Genomic DNA, 17,265 nt, shown 5'->3' with positions numbered 1-17,265 from the left:
TTAAGTTAATAAGTATGTGTTTATTTACTTACATTTGTAAATGTTCTTATTTCAGTTCTTAGGCTGATAATTAATACAGTGTGCACCATTTCCATCCACTGCTGGCTCTTCCTCACACTGAAAGTTTCCATGTTTGAAAAGTTTGGTGATTCTGCACAGATCAGAAATTTCTCCAAGACAAATTCCTCTACAAACACTAAAGCAAGTCACAATGGAAGAAACGAGACAACGGCAGCCTTCTACAATGTCAAAGCCTGGCTTGATGGCACGAATCAGAGGTCAGATTTCACCACAGGGCAAGATGGTGAATCCATTTAGCATTATCCTGGGCACAGAAAGGTGCTGTAACCTACCAAAAATTATTGAATCCCACCAATTAACCAAAAGGCCCGAGCGCGAGGAGAGGCTGAACAGAAACTAAACCACAACACGAGCGCTGTGTGTGTTTACATCTGTAGGGCGGGCAGGCCGGGCCCCGACTCTCACGGTAATCGATGAACGAGGGAGGAAAGGGAGGCAGCGGGCGAGGCAGGGATATGTGTATGTGTGTGTACGGGGGAGGGCGGGTGGGAGAAAAATCGGTAAAGAAAGCAGGTTATCTCCCGTCATTAGGGGAGGGGGAATCCCCGTCTGGAGGGAGAGAAGGCTGGGTGGGTGAGGAGGAGTGAGGGAAGACCGGGGTTCATTGATAAAAAGGGAGAGAGGGGAGAAGGGGAGACTATGTTTGGCATCGAGAGAGAGCAGACAATTATCTGTATTGATTAGAGCGGCCCAGTACTGTGAAGACTGAGAAAACTATGACTGGATCAATAGAGAGAGAGAGAGAGGGAGAAAGAGAGGGAGGAAAGAGGGAGAGAGGGGGGGAGTTTGAGATAGACCAACAGAGAGAAACAAACGACACAGATAAAAGATACATATAATGACAAAACATAAAGAGGCAGAAACATCGTTTATGGTGCAAAGCGAAGTCACAGAGCCGAGGTGGCATAAACGTTAAGAGGTGAGTTTGGGGGGGTTTGGGTAGCGAGGGCGAGTCAATGAAAGCACAAGGAGATACATTACATTGTTGATGTCATTACTCTTTATCATTGATTTGTTAGCACAACCACAGAGTTCATTCAACGAGCCATCCAGTGCCCTCCCGTCACCACAGCACACACAGCTGAACAGAGAGCGATGGCGAGAGACTGAAAAAGACATTAACTAAGTACACACCAAGCGACCACAAACTGGAGACTCCAGGGCACGGACAAAAACTTGGCCAGAGAAAACTGTCATTTCTGCCAGCTGCAAGAGCCACAGATCCCCAGATCTATTAAAATAACATGATTCTCTGTTTTTTTAATGCTCACACCCCTTTGACTCTCATATTAATTACTAGAGGTGGTACTCATCAGAGACATATTTTTATTGCGGTAACACACACTGCGATTAATCGCCTTTTTTCAACTGGAAGTTACGTCCTCAAAGTCAAACTTTGTCAAACTTTGTCTGTTTTAGCCAACAACAATACAATGAGACTGTCAGGCCTGCTGACACCGTCACTGAAACCTGCCATAAATGTTGACATAAAATGGAGTCAGTCTGATTGGCAATTACATGCAATCTTTTTCTGATAATACAGCAAATTAATTGTGATAAATAATCAAAAATCACAAATGTGTTGCTGTCCACATAGACAGAAGTTGACATCTTACAGAAATTCACATTTAAATATTACATTTGTGCACAGCAACCTTCCTGTTTTATAGGAATATAACCAGCTGACAGCCAGTTGAGTTGAGTCCCCTCGAGTTGTGCTCACTGACAAAGACTCATTCAGACTGATGGCACCATGCTGGCAATCTGTCTGTGTTTATGAATTAGACTGCAGTTACTTGCAGACCTGCAGCAATCTCTCTGAGAATAACGGCATTCAGTCAGTTTGCAGAAAAGTTGCCGCCTATCAGGCGAAATGATCCGTCTTATTCGTAGTATTCCCAAAGTATTTTATTTATTTTATTTCATGAAATATTGATACAGGGGCCACAGTGGCGCAGTGGTTAGCACTCTTGCCTTGACAGCAAGAACAGAGCTGCGAAGGACTGGTGAGCTGTCCATGGCATGTCCCGCCTCTCGTCCTATGACAGCAGGGTTAGGCTCCAGCCCCTGGCGACACCCTCATTGAATAAGCAGCAGAGAATGGACGCATGGAAATATCGATGCAATATTGCAAAAATATTGTAATACTTTACCCCCCCCCACACACACACACACCCAAACAGATAGTCACAGAAAGTTATGCATGCATGTTAGCATAGCTTGGCTGACTTCCTGCTGTGCTGCTCTTCCACAACTACACTAAATCAGACGTAGACTGTGGTATAGTGTATATAATATGGAAACTTGCATATCATTTGATAAATTGCTACAAAAACCCTTCATTGTGGAATTTTAACTTGAAAGAAGAGAAGGATTTGTAATAGCGAGTGTGTGTGTATGTATGTGTGTGTCTGCGCACGCGCCAAAGAGACGGGGCTTTGAAAAATGCCAGGAGGGAGGTGGTGTTCAGGTAGGGGGCCTTGCTGTGGGGCCTCTTTTTGTCCTAGACAAAAACCAAAATGGTGGAGTAGGGGAGGAACAAAAGGCACACAGGAGGAAACAGGATAGTGACAACCTGTGCTGAGTAAAAACATCCTGCTGGCACGCACACGCACGCACACACACACACAACACACACACACGCATTAATCCCTAATCAGACCCTGAGTGTGTGCCTACCCACTCACTACACTTCCCGTTGAAACTTGCATTTCTTGCAGTCCTTGGCCCCATTACCCAGGCAACCCACACACACACACACACACTGAACCACATCTGTCATTTCTTAGTTTATTGAACATTACAAGATGATAGAATTCAGCCTCCTACTCTCTTGATATTTTTTGACACCGAAGAGGAACGTATTGTCAGAAAAGGTTTATACAAAAGAAAACAAATAGATGAAAAAAAAAAAAAACAGAACGTAAACTCTGAATGGGAAAGCCGGGCTGTATATTGAGGAAACCTTTGGTAAGGGCAGAAAATGTCAGGTTTGACAAATGACCTTTTAAACATGGAGCAGATGTAGAGAGTCATGTACACTGTAGACAGAGGGCAGCTCAACTGTCTGTCTCTTAACAGCTAGCGAAAGATAAGTGTGACCGTTTCATAGTGTTAAAATATAACACTCGTGACTCTAAATCAAAATGTGGAACAAACCAGAGTGATTTCTCAATCAGAAGTGAATTTTATTCTAGAGAGGAGATGGTGGAAGAGTGGTTTGGGATGCAGGAAGAGGATCAAAAAGAAAAAGAGGGGAGGAGGGGGGAAGCGCACAAATGTAGCGGGAGTGAAATATACTGTAGCAAATCCTGAAACTGCAGGAAAATGTATCACAAATACAGCTGAATAGCATTAAAACAAATCCATTTTGTATTAATGAAAAAAATAATTTTATAAAGCATACCATAAATGTGGTTTGAGCTCAAATCATTAACTTGGAAGTCTTTTAAATTTTTATTTCTATAATTTCACGTTAGTCTACTGTAGTCCAACCAAGGTCCATCTTTATTAAGGCGAGTGTTTAAAAATATTAAAATATGGATGCTTTCACACAAAGTTGTGGTGCAAAGTTAAAAAACTAAAAAAAACAGCTGAATTCAGCGTACCCGGGGTTAAACTTTACAGTTTAATTTTAATTTACAGATTACAGGAGGAACTAGAGCAGGGCGATATGACCAAAAATATTTATCACGATATACATTTGAAAATTTGCGATAACGATATAACTGACGATATAACTGACACTAGACAAAATACTTTACAACTCCACAATTTTATTAGTGCAAAATAACAAAACAAAACATCAATGTAGTTTCACTTAAACAAGCAGCTGTGTTTTATGTGCATTAAAGTTATCTAAAAATTTAACAGTGCAAATGCAAATTCCTTGCTGACAGTTTAACCGAAAGGCATTTCCAGTGGAAATTGGCCGACATATCCTCAGCATAACCATGTATAATATCCACAAAACTTAAAAAGAGGTTATACACACACAGTACGGTAATATTATGTTGATGCACAATACGTATCACTCCGCGAGGCTCCTCCCTATGATAGCCGTAATGCTTCGACAATCCATCAAGCGGTGTGGGTTCGTAGCTTAGCAAAGTCGTACTAAAACATTTGACAGATTTTCGAGCGCCGTGTACTACATAAAATCGATTCGAGGTCAGTAAACACAACCAGAATTCATACATAAGGCACACGGGATTATAAGGGGCACTGTCGATTTTAAGTGTGCCGTATTTTCCAAAAAACATGGTAATAACGATGGCCCGCTAGCATGCTCTACCAAAAATAGTGCTTTGTTGTGTATCTGATGGACGAAAGCTAAACCAGTTCCACACCACTGAAGCTGCAGCATTTTTACAAACCAGTTCTGGTTCATCTATTTCATTCAACGACCTGCTCTCGCCCTTCTCATTCTCCGTCGCCGCCATGCTTTTTCCGTCATGTGCGTATGAAAACAAAGCATGCAATGCGCATGCGCGTTTTACCCATATTCTATCGCAATATTTCATTTTCTTATTGTTGCCCAACATTATACCGGTATTACCGTGAACGGTATGACATGGCCCAGCCCTAGTAGGAACACTAAAATTTGAGCATAATTCCACAGTGGTTCACAGTATCAGGTAGCAAATATCCTTTAAATAGGAAACAGTAAGAGGTTTTTAATTATTCGGGCTTTAAAACCTTTAAGAGTAGTGTGTACCCAAGTCCAAATCTCACTTGTCTGGTCTTGAAATGCATGCAAGCAATCAGAAAACCTGTACAAACCAATAACTAGACTTCCAAAAATCATTTTTGAGGATGACAAGTGGCTTTTTAAAATGAGCCGTCATCAGTGCAATCTGGAAAAAAAAAAGAGTAACAATTGTTAAAGTGAGAGAGCAAACCCCGACACAAACGTCTGCGATATTTTATTGGAATTCCACCCTTATGTTAAATCCCAGTGAAAACTGCAATTATTTACAGGTCGCTCGGGTTATGAGTGAACATCGAGCTCAATTTTTGTTCATGACCAAGTGATCAGGCCGGTCCTACAAAGGTTTTTTTGTCCTGTTTTTTTAAATTATTCATACCATCTGAAGAAAAGCACAGGTGTGAATCGAGCTGTGATTTTAACTGTAACACGTGTCAAACGGCAGTTCAGTGCTGGTAAAAATATGCAGTCCATACTTTACTGTTTAACATAGAAATGTCCTAAAGTGTATATGAAAGTACACTTGTGTAGGGACAAAGAGCAGCTGAGGAGATGTAGAAAGGACAGAAATAAGTGACAATGACAGAGAGGAAGGGAGAGCTGGACATCAATTACAGGTATACAGTTATGCATGGATGACATCACTGGACCCCTCCTCCAGCCCTTGGGAATGGGCGCCTTGGAAACAGTCGCTAAGGGAACAGAGTACTGAGAGGGCTGGGGGGACCAGGGAGAAAATGGGGGGTGGACAAGATAGTTGGGGGGAAAAAAGAAATTCAAGGAGGTAGAAGACAGCCAAAATAACACTGAATCAAACCTCGGTCTATTGGAAAGCGAGGAGTTTGAGGACAAAGTCATGTGATCTGGAAAAAAGAAAAAAAAAAAAAGAAAGAGAAGGGGAAAAAAAAGCATTTCCAAAACAAATCAGCTGTTACCTTCTTCACGTCCCATTCAGAAAATGGGCCACCTCATCTCATAAAGGGTGAAAAAGGAAGCTCTAGCACAGCTAAAGCCCGCATTGTCCTCTTCCCCCGTATACCGAGACCAACCTCTCATTCACTCCAGTCATTTAGAGAGGAGAGATTTAGTGCGGCACTGATGCAGTGTGATGGTAAAAAAAAACTGACACGTGATAGAAAAGCAGAGATGGCCTCGGGCCAGTTTAATGCATACAGATATAATATTAATGGGGAAAAAAGGCATGTTGATAGACAAAGAGCAGCTGCTGTAGTGAAATGCTGTCTGTTAATGTATAAGGGTGGCTCGAAGTAATTTTTAACCACAAAGCTGGAGGCTCTGTAAGTGGATGGAGGAATTGAAGTTTGCGGCGTTGCATTAAAACACGCCCACTGGAAATCACCACCGTGCCACTTTGACCTCGGTAAACTCCTCTCATCCCTGCAGACAGTGCAATGTCCACACAAACGGGTATGCACTCTGACTGCTACGTAAACACCTCGATCAGGGCCTCATCTACATTACTGCATCCAATTATCACATTAAAAACAACAAACATACAGTTTGCATCACTGAGGTGTCCCCAAGTTTATGTGCATAACAAACATCTACATTTTTATGCAGCATATTTGCAAAGCAGCATCATAAACAAACCAAAGGTGCAGGTTTAGTATGCAATATAGATTTGGCATGTATGCATAAAATGTGATCAATATCTGTTGCTGAATAAAACATGCTGCTGGTTTTTGACAGGCCGATTTGAAATGGAGATGCTATGCTAATACAAAAGGCCTCGGTAAGACTGGCCCTGAACCCTCCACATACCAGCAGTTCACATTTAGACGCTCTCACCTTCACTCTCCATAATGCATGAGCTGCCTGAATATATATCACCCCCTGCACAGCTCACTCTCTCACACACACAGTTCCATATGCACAGGAGCAGTACTGTGTGCAGAATGACAGGGAGGCAGATACGCATAAGATAGCTGCGCCGGCACATAAGCGCACACTCACAAATCAAGCGATCCAGCATGGAAAACAACACAAAACAACCTAAAGACCCAAGACTCCGTGGTGAGAGTTTGATATACCATGCATGTAAAACAGAAAAAAAAAACATAAAGAAACAAAAAACAAAAAAATGCCTTTTTGTGTGCGAGGGAAAAAACTTTGCAGTAATTTGGAAGTAAAACTTGACAATCCTAAATGATCCGTTTTCTTTCGCCGACTGAATTTTGCCAGCAGAACTTTTTTTTTAAAGCTTTGATTGCTATGAAAAATGTGGAGGATACAAGCAGTTATAACAGCTAAAAAACACACAGTTGTTCTTCTTTGATCAAGTGGTGTGAGACACACTGGCAGTGCTTAATCAAAACACTGGTAAGCCATCCTGAACTTCTAGGCTTTCAACAGCAGGAAACGGGGTCAGGGCTGCTGAACAACTCAGTGTGAACTGCTCTGCAGCTCGTATGTGTGTGAGTGTATGTGTTGATGTGTAAGTTGGGGGGGGGGGGGGGAGAGAGACCATGTCAGTGGTGTTTGTGGGCTGCCAATTAACACACACACAGTTTTTTGAAAGGTAGAGTGAGCTGAAGCGAGGAATGAGGAATGGAAAGGTGGACAAGTAAAGCCAGCCAAACATCTAATGCTGGTGCGGGGACTGTAAGGGTTTGCATTACATTACATTATTATGAAGGAGAACAATAAATATGCATTTTACAAGGCAGTATGTCTGTTTTAGAAGACAACTGAATTTACTTTGTGCTTCTCTTTCTTTCTGTCTCGCTGCCCCTGCTGGTCTTTAACCTTGGCCTCCAGTGCTTCTGCCTATCGCAATAAAGTCTCCCCTTCCATGTCTTTACCTCTCCCACCCTTACTCTTTTCTTCCTCCTCCTCCTCCTCCTCCTCCTCTCTGTCTCTCTGTCCCCCCGGCACCACTGTTGTCCACTGTTCCACTCATTCATAGTAAACACTATTGATTTTCAGCAGGGAAAATAAAAAAAAAAAGGGACCATGAATTTTAATGCCCCTATCTGTCCCCTTCTCCATCTCTTCCTATTTCCCCTGCCTCTCCCTTTCCTTCACCCCCCCCCCCCCCCCTTCCTCCAACACCACCACTACCTCCACCCCATCTTTCCTGGGGGGAGGATAAAGAGATGGGGATCGTGTGTGTCTGTATGTGTGTGCCATATGTGTGAGTGTAAGGTGGTGGTACGGAGAGGGAGAAGGAGGGTGGGAGGAGGAGGGGGGGGGGGGGTTGCATTTCTCATTTCCCAGCTGTGCCTCTCTCACACAACTGCCCCTCCACCCAAACCCCCACCCTCTACACTCCCTATACCTCTCCTTCTCCCCATCCATCCTTCTCTCCTCCTCAGTCCTCTGTTGTTCCCCTCTTCTCTTGACATCAGCTTTGACTCTGGGGAGTGGAAGCAAATGAAGCTCTCTCTGTCCAACACACACACACAGAGCTAGTCGCACACAGATTGGGGTTGCCCCATTCGGCAGGCGTACTCACACACCTAAAACACTTGCACACACACACCACAAGTGATATAACCAGGCGCTTGGTCAAGGCCTTGCACAGGCAAGACAAACATAAATACAAATGCCGTGTTTAAAACTCGGACTGTGAGCAACGGAAGAGTCAAGCATTTAATTTTTCTTCCATGTTTCTCTTCCTTTTTTCTTTCCACTGACTTCCTGCTTCATCCTGAGTCTCACTCTCGGTGCATTTATCTACCTTCAACGCCGCCACCCGCCACCTCGCAATCCCTCTCCTCTTTCCCCCATCATCTCTACCTCCCTCGCCCAGCCTCTCTCTTCTACTCTGTGTATTGATTTTGCTATAAGCAGTGTCCCGGTTGCGACAGGTTAGAGCAGACAGACAAAGGCAGACTTCATCAACCAGTGTTAAACACAGGAGCCACGTCCTCAATAATCACTCCATCACACAAAAGACGACGAGAGACAGAGAGAGAGGAGAAGAGGAGAGGAGATGAGCGAGTATTGATGAATGGCGAGGAGTCGAAGAGAAAGGGGGAAAAACTGTGTTGGAGTATTTTCAAGGAAGCCTTTTTGTCCTTTCATTTGTAAGAAACACGGGGGAAATAGTTCACTGCCTGGATGCAATCGCACACACACACACTCCTGTGTCTTAAAATCTGTGATACCTTTTATCTCTTCTCTGTGGCATGTGTCCTTTCATCTGAAAAAGCAGTCACACACAAGGTTATTTTGTTAAAACCAAATTTCTCTCACTAAAATCTCGGCTAGCATGCATTAGCAGATTTTGAAAAATTTGGGGTCTTTTTAAGAGGGGGGGAGGGTTAGTGCCTGAGTAGGAATCTTCTTTAACAAGCTCATTATTATAGCAGTGAGTATATATATATATATATATATGGGCGTTTCTGGTCTTTAAAAAAACAGTCTGAATAGTGTGTGTCTGTGTGTGTGTGTGTGTGTGTGTGTGTATACGCCAACAGTTTTCATCTCCACTTAATCTCCTGGTCTTAATTCAGAGTGTACATTGAGCCGCCTAATAGGATGTGACTGGAGCGCCTGCTGCAGCACTAGCTAGCTAGCCGCTAATGAGATGGCCGCCACAGCCAGGGAATCAAAGCGCTTCATCAGCACTCCTAATTACTGTAAACCTCGTTAGCTGGCTGGAAAGCTAACATCTGCTCTCAGTAACAAATTACGTCCAAATATAACACAGACCTGGTCTGACGTGTCCAAGCGAAAATCAAAGAGCATGCCGTTACCACACCCGGTGATTTTATTGCCCTATTCTGTATTGCGACTGTAATTAAAGCAATGGAGATACAAGAAAGATTCAAGTTCAAGCTCAACAGCATTTTCGTTGTAAGCACAGTTTGGTTAAGGAACTGCTTGTCTTGTGATTTTTCCCCCCTTTTTTAATAATCCATTGAGGTCTGAGGCTGCTAATGTTGCCCATCTATGAAGCAGCAGGTGTGTGGACAGCAGGTTTCCATGTAGCTCTGTCTGTTTGCCCACTCACCCCCTCTCTATCTCTGATCAAAGCGCGCCCTTTCAATCCCCTCCACCGCCACCTTCTGCTGTTCCTGTCTTCCTCCTACACCCCCCCCATCATAATTTGACTGATGATTACACTTGTCACTCATGGCAGCATGTGGCCAATTAGGAAGTGGGGTGTTGAGGAGGGGAGGGACGTGCAGTTTGTGGTAAAAGGTGTGGGAAGGAGGGGGGCCAGTAAATTTGGGTTACCACTACAACTTGTTATCACTTGTTCAACTCAGGTAGTCTTTTTGGTTCCTAGCTAAGAGAGAAACAAATATTCATTTCTGTTCAATTCTCTTTAAGAGAGTCGAGAAACACCCTCGAGCTGTGCTTTCTCTACCCCTTTCAGACGCTCCGTCCTTGTCTCGCACTCTCTTGGCCACTTCAGCATCTCTCCATGTTCCAGGGTAATCACAGACTCATTTAAAGTCACTTTTGTACACTACCTCTGACTGGTGGTTAAGAGTGCGACCGCAGACTAGGCTTTTATGGGCCTTAATGTGTCCTACAGACACTTTGGCAACCAGGCTGCTGTTGCCGAAGATGTGAGAACAGAGAGGGAGAGAGACAGAGAGGAGGGGAAGGGAGACAGACAGAGGGGGGGTATAAAAAAGGAGAGAATAGGACATATGAGGCCAACAGCCATGGCGACTTAACCAGGCTGAAAAAAGGGGGAACGAAAGAGGATGAAAGAGGAGGGAGGGAGAGGGACGTGCACGACAAAATGGACAGAACATGGAAGCGTCAAAAGAAAGGGGAGCGAGAGGTCACTTAGTCACTCCTGCACCCCCTGCTCTGCACCTCCTCCCTTGTCCCCTTTACAAGCAGACAAAGGGACAGAGGGGTGCAGCCCTTGTACAGATGAGGGAGGGGTTGTGCCCTCCCTCTGTCACTCCTACCTTCCTTTTTGCTTTCTAACATTTAACGACAGGCAGTTGATATTGTCGGTGGATGCAGGTAGAAATTAGTGACACACACTGAAGGTCGTTCAAAATGAAATTTCCTCATTTAGACAGGAAAATAATTATCTTAAAGAACCTAAATAACAGAAAACCGAGTTCATAAAGCGAGTTAAACTAGGGCTTCAAGGTGTGATTATTTTTTAAAATACATCTGTCCCTCCATTTGAATCAAAAATAGTTTATAGATGTTAAAATGTAGGTTTTTGATCAATTTTAATAGGCAGGCGGTTAATAAATAATGTCCTAAATGTGTTAATTGAATGGAGAATATTAATGTGTAGCGCAGTGCTATAAGTAATTAGCAAACATTTAAAGCATATTAATATAAATTCAACAGTTTTAAATATTCTCAAATCGAATTATATCAAATAAACTAGCTTAAACTAGCCTAATATTAAACTCAAACCACACTAGTTAGCACAACCTAAACTCCACCTGATCTTAACTTTAACTGTTTGAAAATAAATAGAACCAGAATTTACATGCTAAAGAATTAATACACACATTCTTTAATGATGATATTAGTTTGCAGTAACTATGGTCTTATTTACATCGCTCTAGTAATATAACCCAAACCATGCTAGCGTTCATGCTAGTTAGCTTTACTAAAATTTGAATTAGTTAACACTACAGTTGGCTAGCTTAACTACAGTGTGCCTTTCCTTTTGATAAATAGCAATTAGTTGGTCAAGCCCAATATTAATCAAAATTAGGTATCTGTGTGGGTTCATGGCACATTTTTCTCCATACCTGTTGATTTCCCCTCCAAGCCTGCTCCAGCTCACAGAGAGAACAGGATGATGCAAGGTAGGTTGTACCTTTGGTGTTTGACAGCCAATCACATGCTGAAGTATTTATTTTTGGTATAAGCTGGTCTATCAATCAGAGTGCGGTTGGTGTTTTGATGACTTTTTCTTCTGTGGTTCAGAATCACCTGCTAACCGGTTGTAGTGAAGATAACTTTACATGATAAGGTCCTGACTGGAGAGCAAGAGAGATAGGAGAGAACGATATACTGTTTTTTTCTTTTCTCTTTGGCATATTTTAAATATATATATGTGCAGTGTATACATGTATTATAGGTAGTCGTATTAATGGTGCATGTCAACAGGATACAAATTCATCTTTAAGGTTATATTTATTCATATTTTAGTTATCTACTTGTGTTTAGATGACCCCTTCCCTAACTGTGCAAGTGGTAGGTTCTTTGCAGGTTGAAACTGGCAATGGAGAAAAGAGAATGCGAAGTAGAAGAGAGAAGCAACCACTTCCTGTGAGGGTGCATTTAATGTGGTTTTATTTTATTTTACTTTCGTTCAGTTGGGTGTTCCAGAGAAACATCCCCCTTAAAACTTGTGTAGGGTTTCACCCTGACAAACTGCTATCAGTATGTGTAAGAAAATATTTTTGTTTGTTGCTTTCCACAGAAAATAAAGCAACTGTCACAGATGACCAACACCCAGACGATGTTTAAGACACCCCCCCCCCCCCCCCCCCCCCATCTAATGTAAAATTTAAAATCATTAGTTACAATTGTTTGTAATTCTGGAGTATTTTCAGCAAACAATAAAAAAACGTGACTGTGCAGTTCTAAAAGAGAGATGTTGCACAGGGGGGTAGAAGGGACAAGAGGTGTTGGGAGTACAACAGATTAATTTCAGAACAGAATCTCCTGCAGGGAAAAGGATGGAGAGCAGAATGGTGGGGAGGCTAAAGAAAAGGAAAAATACTCAGAAGTAATAAAGAGAGAAAAGAGATTAAACATGCATTCAGCTCTCTTAAAGGGCTGAGGTGCTCTTGAAGAGTATGTGTATGCATGAGTGTGCGTGTATGTGTGTGTGTGTGTGTGTGTGTGCACACGCACACTCCAGAGGATGCTTTTGCAATGATGTGACATTGCTTATAGCAGATATGTTCGCAGCCTTATCCTGATCGGTAAGCACTCTCCATCCACCCTCAGTCTGAAGGACAGCAGTGGAACCCCAGAGGTTAATAGGAACCCTTCATTACCATAAATCTTATCAGCTAAATGAAATGGAGAGAAGGACCCCTGATTTAGTCGTCAGCTCTGCTGGGCTAAGGGGAGACACCCAATCAAACCTCTGGGTTTTATTGGTCTTTTTTATTATCTAAATGTACTGGCACATGAGCATGGTGGCAGAGGTGACAGCCGGCGGCAATCAACAACAAAAAAGACAGCGGCCAGTAAAAAACACATTGTTGGTTTGGAAATGAGACCGATGTCATGTCAGCAAATAAAGTATCCAGACGGAACCCGCGCATCGCCACAAAGAAACAGCATGCTCGTGTCCCAGCAAGCAGGGGAATGTAGAGAGATTTTACTCTGATGTCTGAATAAATCACTTTGAAAAATCTTGCCAGATCAGGTAATCAAGTGTATAGACAGCAGACGTTCAGAGGCGCGTTTTGACTGCCTAGTTTGATTGGCGGCTTGTGGCGATGACCACTCCGACGCTGATCACAGCCAGGCCACCACTGACTGAGCATCCACACATACTCAGAGGAGGATGTCCCCCATGTAGAGGTCAAGTATGGCTGAGTTTTCAGTATGTACATTGCCTGTGTGCTATTGGAGGAGTGATAAGGAGAGGCAACTAGAAAACACAGAAGGAAGTGTAAATCAATATCTAGGATGGAATCAGCTGGTTTGTATTTATTCCTGCTGATGTGTTGATTAGCTGCTTTCTCTCTCTCTCTCTCTCTCTCACACACACACACACACACACACACACACACTCCATCTATCCGTCTCTGTGTGTGTTCTCTCTGTTATTAAGGTCTCCAGGTCTGATTAAGTGGCCTGCTCACCCAGCCCCTGGTTAGGACTAATGCTAGGCTGTATTTCAGCGGACACGGTGACCAATTGCACAAAATCATTTGTCTGAGTGTGAGTCCATGTCTCTGTGAACACATTGGAGAATAATGGATGGCCTCTAAGTGCTGTTCAGATGACTATGTTTGCATGATTTTTGTGGTGTGTCCTCCTGTGTGCTGGAGTATGCATATTTAAAAGCAATGTCTTTAAAGGTCATTGTTTGGTGAATATGTGTGTGTGTGTGTGTGTGTGTGTGTGTGTGTGTGTGTGTGTGTGTGTATATGTGTGCATGATAATGGTTATCAATACACTAATGGTTGTTAAGAATTTACAGCGGATGTGTGTATGTCCCGGTCGCTCCTGTTCCCCGGGAGAAACTCAATACCACTCCCTGCTGCTAATGAGCTGTGGGACCTCATCAGCATTAATACTACATTAGTCTCAAGTAATATAAACACATCAATGCACGCGCGCGCGCACACACACACACACACACACACACACACACACACAAACACATCCACATGCTTTGTATAAATACAACCTACTGGCGCATATGCACACCTGAGCAAATCCAATAAAAAGGTAAACAGTTAATAGGATTAAAAGGAATTATTAAACCCCACTGTAACACGAATAACACAGCAGCACCCTGCTAATAATCTTTACAGACTGGATTTGCTTGGATTAATCCAAAACCATGAAAAAACCTTAATTCCCAGTGCTATATATTTTAAAGGTCACCCATAGCACACAGTTACAGAGCGTATGATTTTAAAAGTATCCTACAAAAACTCATATGTTTGTCTCGTTACGTAAATGCATCAGTTAAACAGAAGACGTCACTGCTGCTCTTCCTTCGGGCCTCGTCACATTGTCAGATTTTGTTGTGGTCGTCTATGTGAGCTTAATATACGTAAATAGATGAGCCCAACAGCCCATTAGCTCCTGGAGCATTTTGCCATCAGCCTGCAGCATTCAGAACCCTGTGGCTGGCTCATATACTGCAATCTAATTCTACTACCAGGGGGAGAGGAGAGCTGAGGAGAAAGAGAATTGTATTGTGACAGAGAGCAGAGAGTGGGAGGTAAAGGGAAAAGAAGAGGAGAGAGAGGGCTACAGAGAAGGAGAGAGGTAGCTTAATGCAATAAAGCATGTAGTATTGACATCTTTCTCGTGTCTATTGATTCCCCATTATGTTGCTAACAAACCCAGGTTGACATTTTGTCATTTGCAATCATGTTAACACTGCGACTTGCACGCTCCCCTCCACAAACCGATCTATATCTACACACACTAGTTTGCACGTGTGCTCATGCTCTTGCACACCCACACACACACTTGCTTTGTCACACACAGAGCAAATGGGTAAGCACATGCACGGTCTTAGATCATGCAGTCGAGGACGTACCAGCGCGACGTTGTACACATGTAGAAATGTCTTAAAAGTTGGCAGCGAGCGCAGACGCAGAGCTGTGGACATGTTGATTAATGGATTAAGACTGAACATTTTATTGGAATACACTGAGGGAAATAATAACATCAGACTGGCCCTACAGTACATGGGCAGGAAATGTTATGAGGAAAACAAATATCAATAAGTGTATAGTTAAATGTTACTCAGTCTGAAATGCAGAGGCAGAACTAAAACAGCTCACGAGCTGCTAAAACCAGAGGAGCGTGTGTGATCGTACTGTAAGTGCACATGTGTGTGTTTGTGTGTGTGTGAAAGAGAGAGAGTTAGAGAGTATATGGTAGAAGATGGTGGCTAATGGTGTGTGACAGAAGGTGCATAGCTGAGATGAACTGAATCCAGGTGTGTGTGTGTGAGAGAGAGAGAGAGAGAGAGAGAGAGAGAGAGAAAGGCAGTCTCCAGTCTTCTTGATGTCCCATCATATCATATTATATCATATCATACCAAGCCCTGCACTGTGTGGGAAACCTGCGGTTTCTCCTCTATGTCCCATTAAACTTTCATATACCAGTTAATGCTGATGGCTTCACAAACCACTTTACTACACATACACACGTATACACACAAAGAGTTCACACAGCAGTGGCCATGACCTGTACCTCGACAGACACAATGCCATTAAAAATAGAACAAAACCTGGATCAGTTACAGCAGCTTGCTGTCCAGGTGCAAACAGCCTAACGTGCTTGTTTTATGGTAGTGTATATGATGGTCTGTCTGTTTCATGACAGTGTGTCTGTCTCTGTGTGTCTGTGTGTGTGTGTGTGAGCCCCCACAGGGGTTGTGCATGAGTGCTCGAGGCCTGTTGTAACATGAAAGAGAATCAAAACACAGGGGGCTAAAAAGGGTCAGGTGGGGCTGAGTCTAACACTCCCGCCGTGACCTTTGACCCCACAAAAGGCTCTAACGCAAAGGAGTCAAGGAGCTGCCACCAGTCAAAGAGACAAGTTAACTGAGAGCTTGAGTCAAGAGCCCTACAACTACCCAGAAAGCATTGTGTGCGTCTCTGTGTGTGTATGTGTGACAGTATTAAAGGCTCTTTGTTGGCTAAGTGAAAGCACACTTCTGTGGGCGTGTCCACTCAATCCTAGCATCTTTAATATCCCAAAAAGTTGATTCTGTACATGTGGATGTGGCGTTTTCAGTGTGAGAGGCATTTCGTCACTCTCATCACTTGGATGAGTAAACAGAATCAACTTTTTGGGATTTTCTTACCTGGATGATTGAGCACGCATCAAGACAACTTTAATACTTTCAGATTAAATCATTCCTGTTGTTTGCTGATATACGGTGAAGAAGCAACTCCTGCTTTAGACCTCAGATGCTGACTGACCCAGCGCTCCCCTGGCAACAAACCCTCTGAGTTCAGAAAGGACAGCACCTCGCGCTATGTTATCAACCTGGAATAAAATCAGCAGAGGACTGTGAATCACGTTATCCTGCCATCTAAGGAATTCAGCAGTATACACATCCCATCAGATTGCCTGCTTATTCAGATGCCGGCCCTGGCCTGGGACATGGCAACATAATGGCTCATCCTCGGTTTACTCTCACCTCTCGAGCTCAAAATGGGTTTTCCTCTCCCTCCTCGTTTTTCACTCTGTCATCTGTTCGTACTTTCACCCACTTCTCTCTCGCTCTCTTTCCACATTTTTTTTTTATCTCGTTGTGACATTCGCCATTTTTCAACGTGCGGAGACCGAAAAAACTCCTCCTCCCCAGTCCCCCTCTCCTTTACCACTTCCACCATCCAACCGCTCTCCCCTCTCTTCTCTATGTATCTCTCTAGAGATATGGCAGGTAACAGGTCCCTTTCATCCCTCTACGCTCTTTTTCTCTCCCCCTCTATCACCTATCCCTTCACTGTCACACACTGTGCACCGTTGACTGAGTATGTGGAGTAAAGGGTGAAGCCTGGCGCCTCACAAATCAAATGGGCTTGAACTGATCTGGAAATGAGGGGAGCGCAGGGGACTGGGCCTGTAAGAGCTCACCCACTGGCCAAGGTGCACATGAGACACATTTAACCCAGCTTTTCACACAAGTTTGTCTATGTGTATGCAATAGTTAATGACTAATGTTTGACCTAATTTTCCTCCTTTTGCATCACTTCCCAAAACAATACAATTCTCGCAGGACTGCAGGGCAAGCAAAGATGTTAAGCCAGTAAAGAGCTAAGTAGCTGTTGCGTGTCTTAGAAACAGTG

The 17,265-nt window shown here is 43.3% G+C and overlaps 1 protein-coding gene across 5 annotated transcripts in view; it reads right to left on the bottom strand.

Annotated features, from left to right (window-relative positions):
- The window catches only part of pou2f2b (POU class 2 homeobox 2b), a 76,505-nt gene that overhangs the window by 31,096 nt on the left and 28,144 nt on the right, over positions 1–17,265 (bottom strand). The window lies entirely within an intron of this gene.

This window comes from Neolamprologus multifasciatus, chromosome 11 (assembly GCF_963576455.1).
Source record: "Neolamprologus multifasciatus chromosome 11, fNeoMul1.2, whole genome shotgun sequence".
NCBI classification, from domain to species: Eukaryota; Metazoa; Chordata; class Actinopteri; order Cichliformes; family Cichlidae; genus Neolamprologus; species Neolamprologus multifasciatus.
Note: the sequence above shows the minus strand (reverse complement) of the source record. Positions and strands in the feature narration are given on the sequence as shown.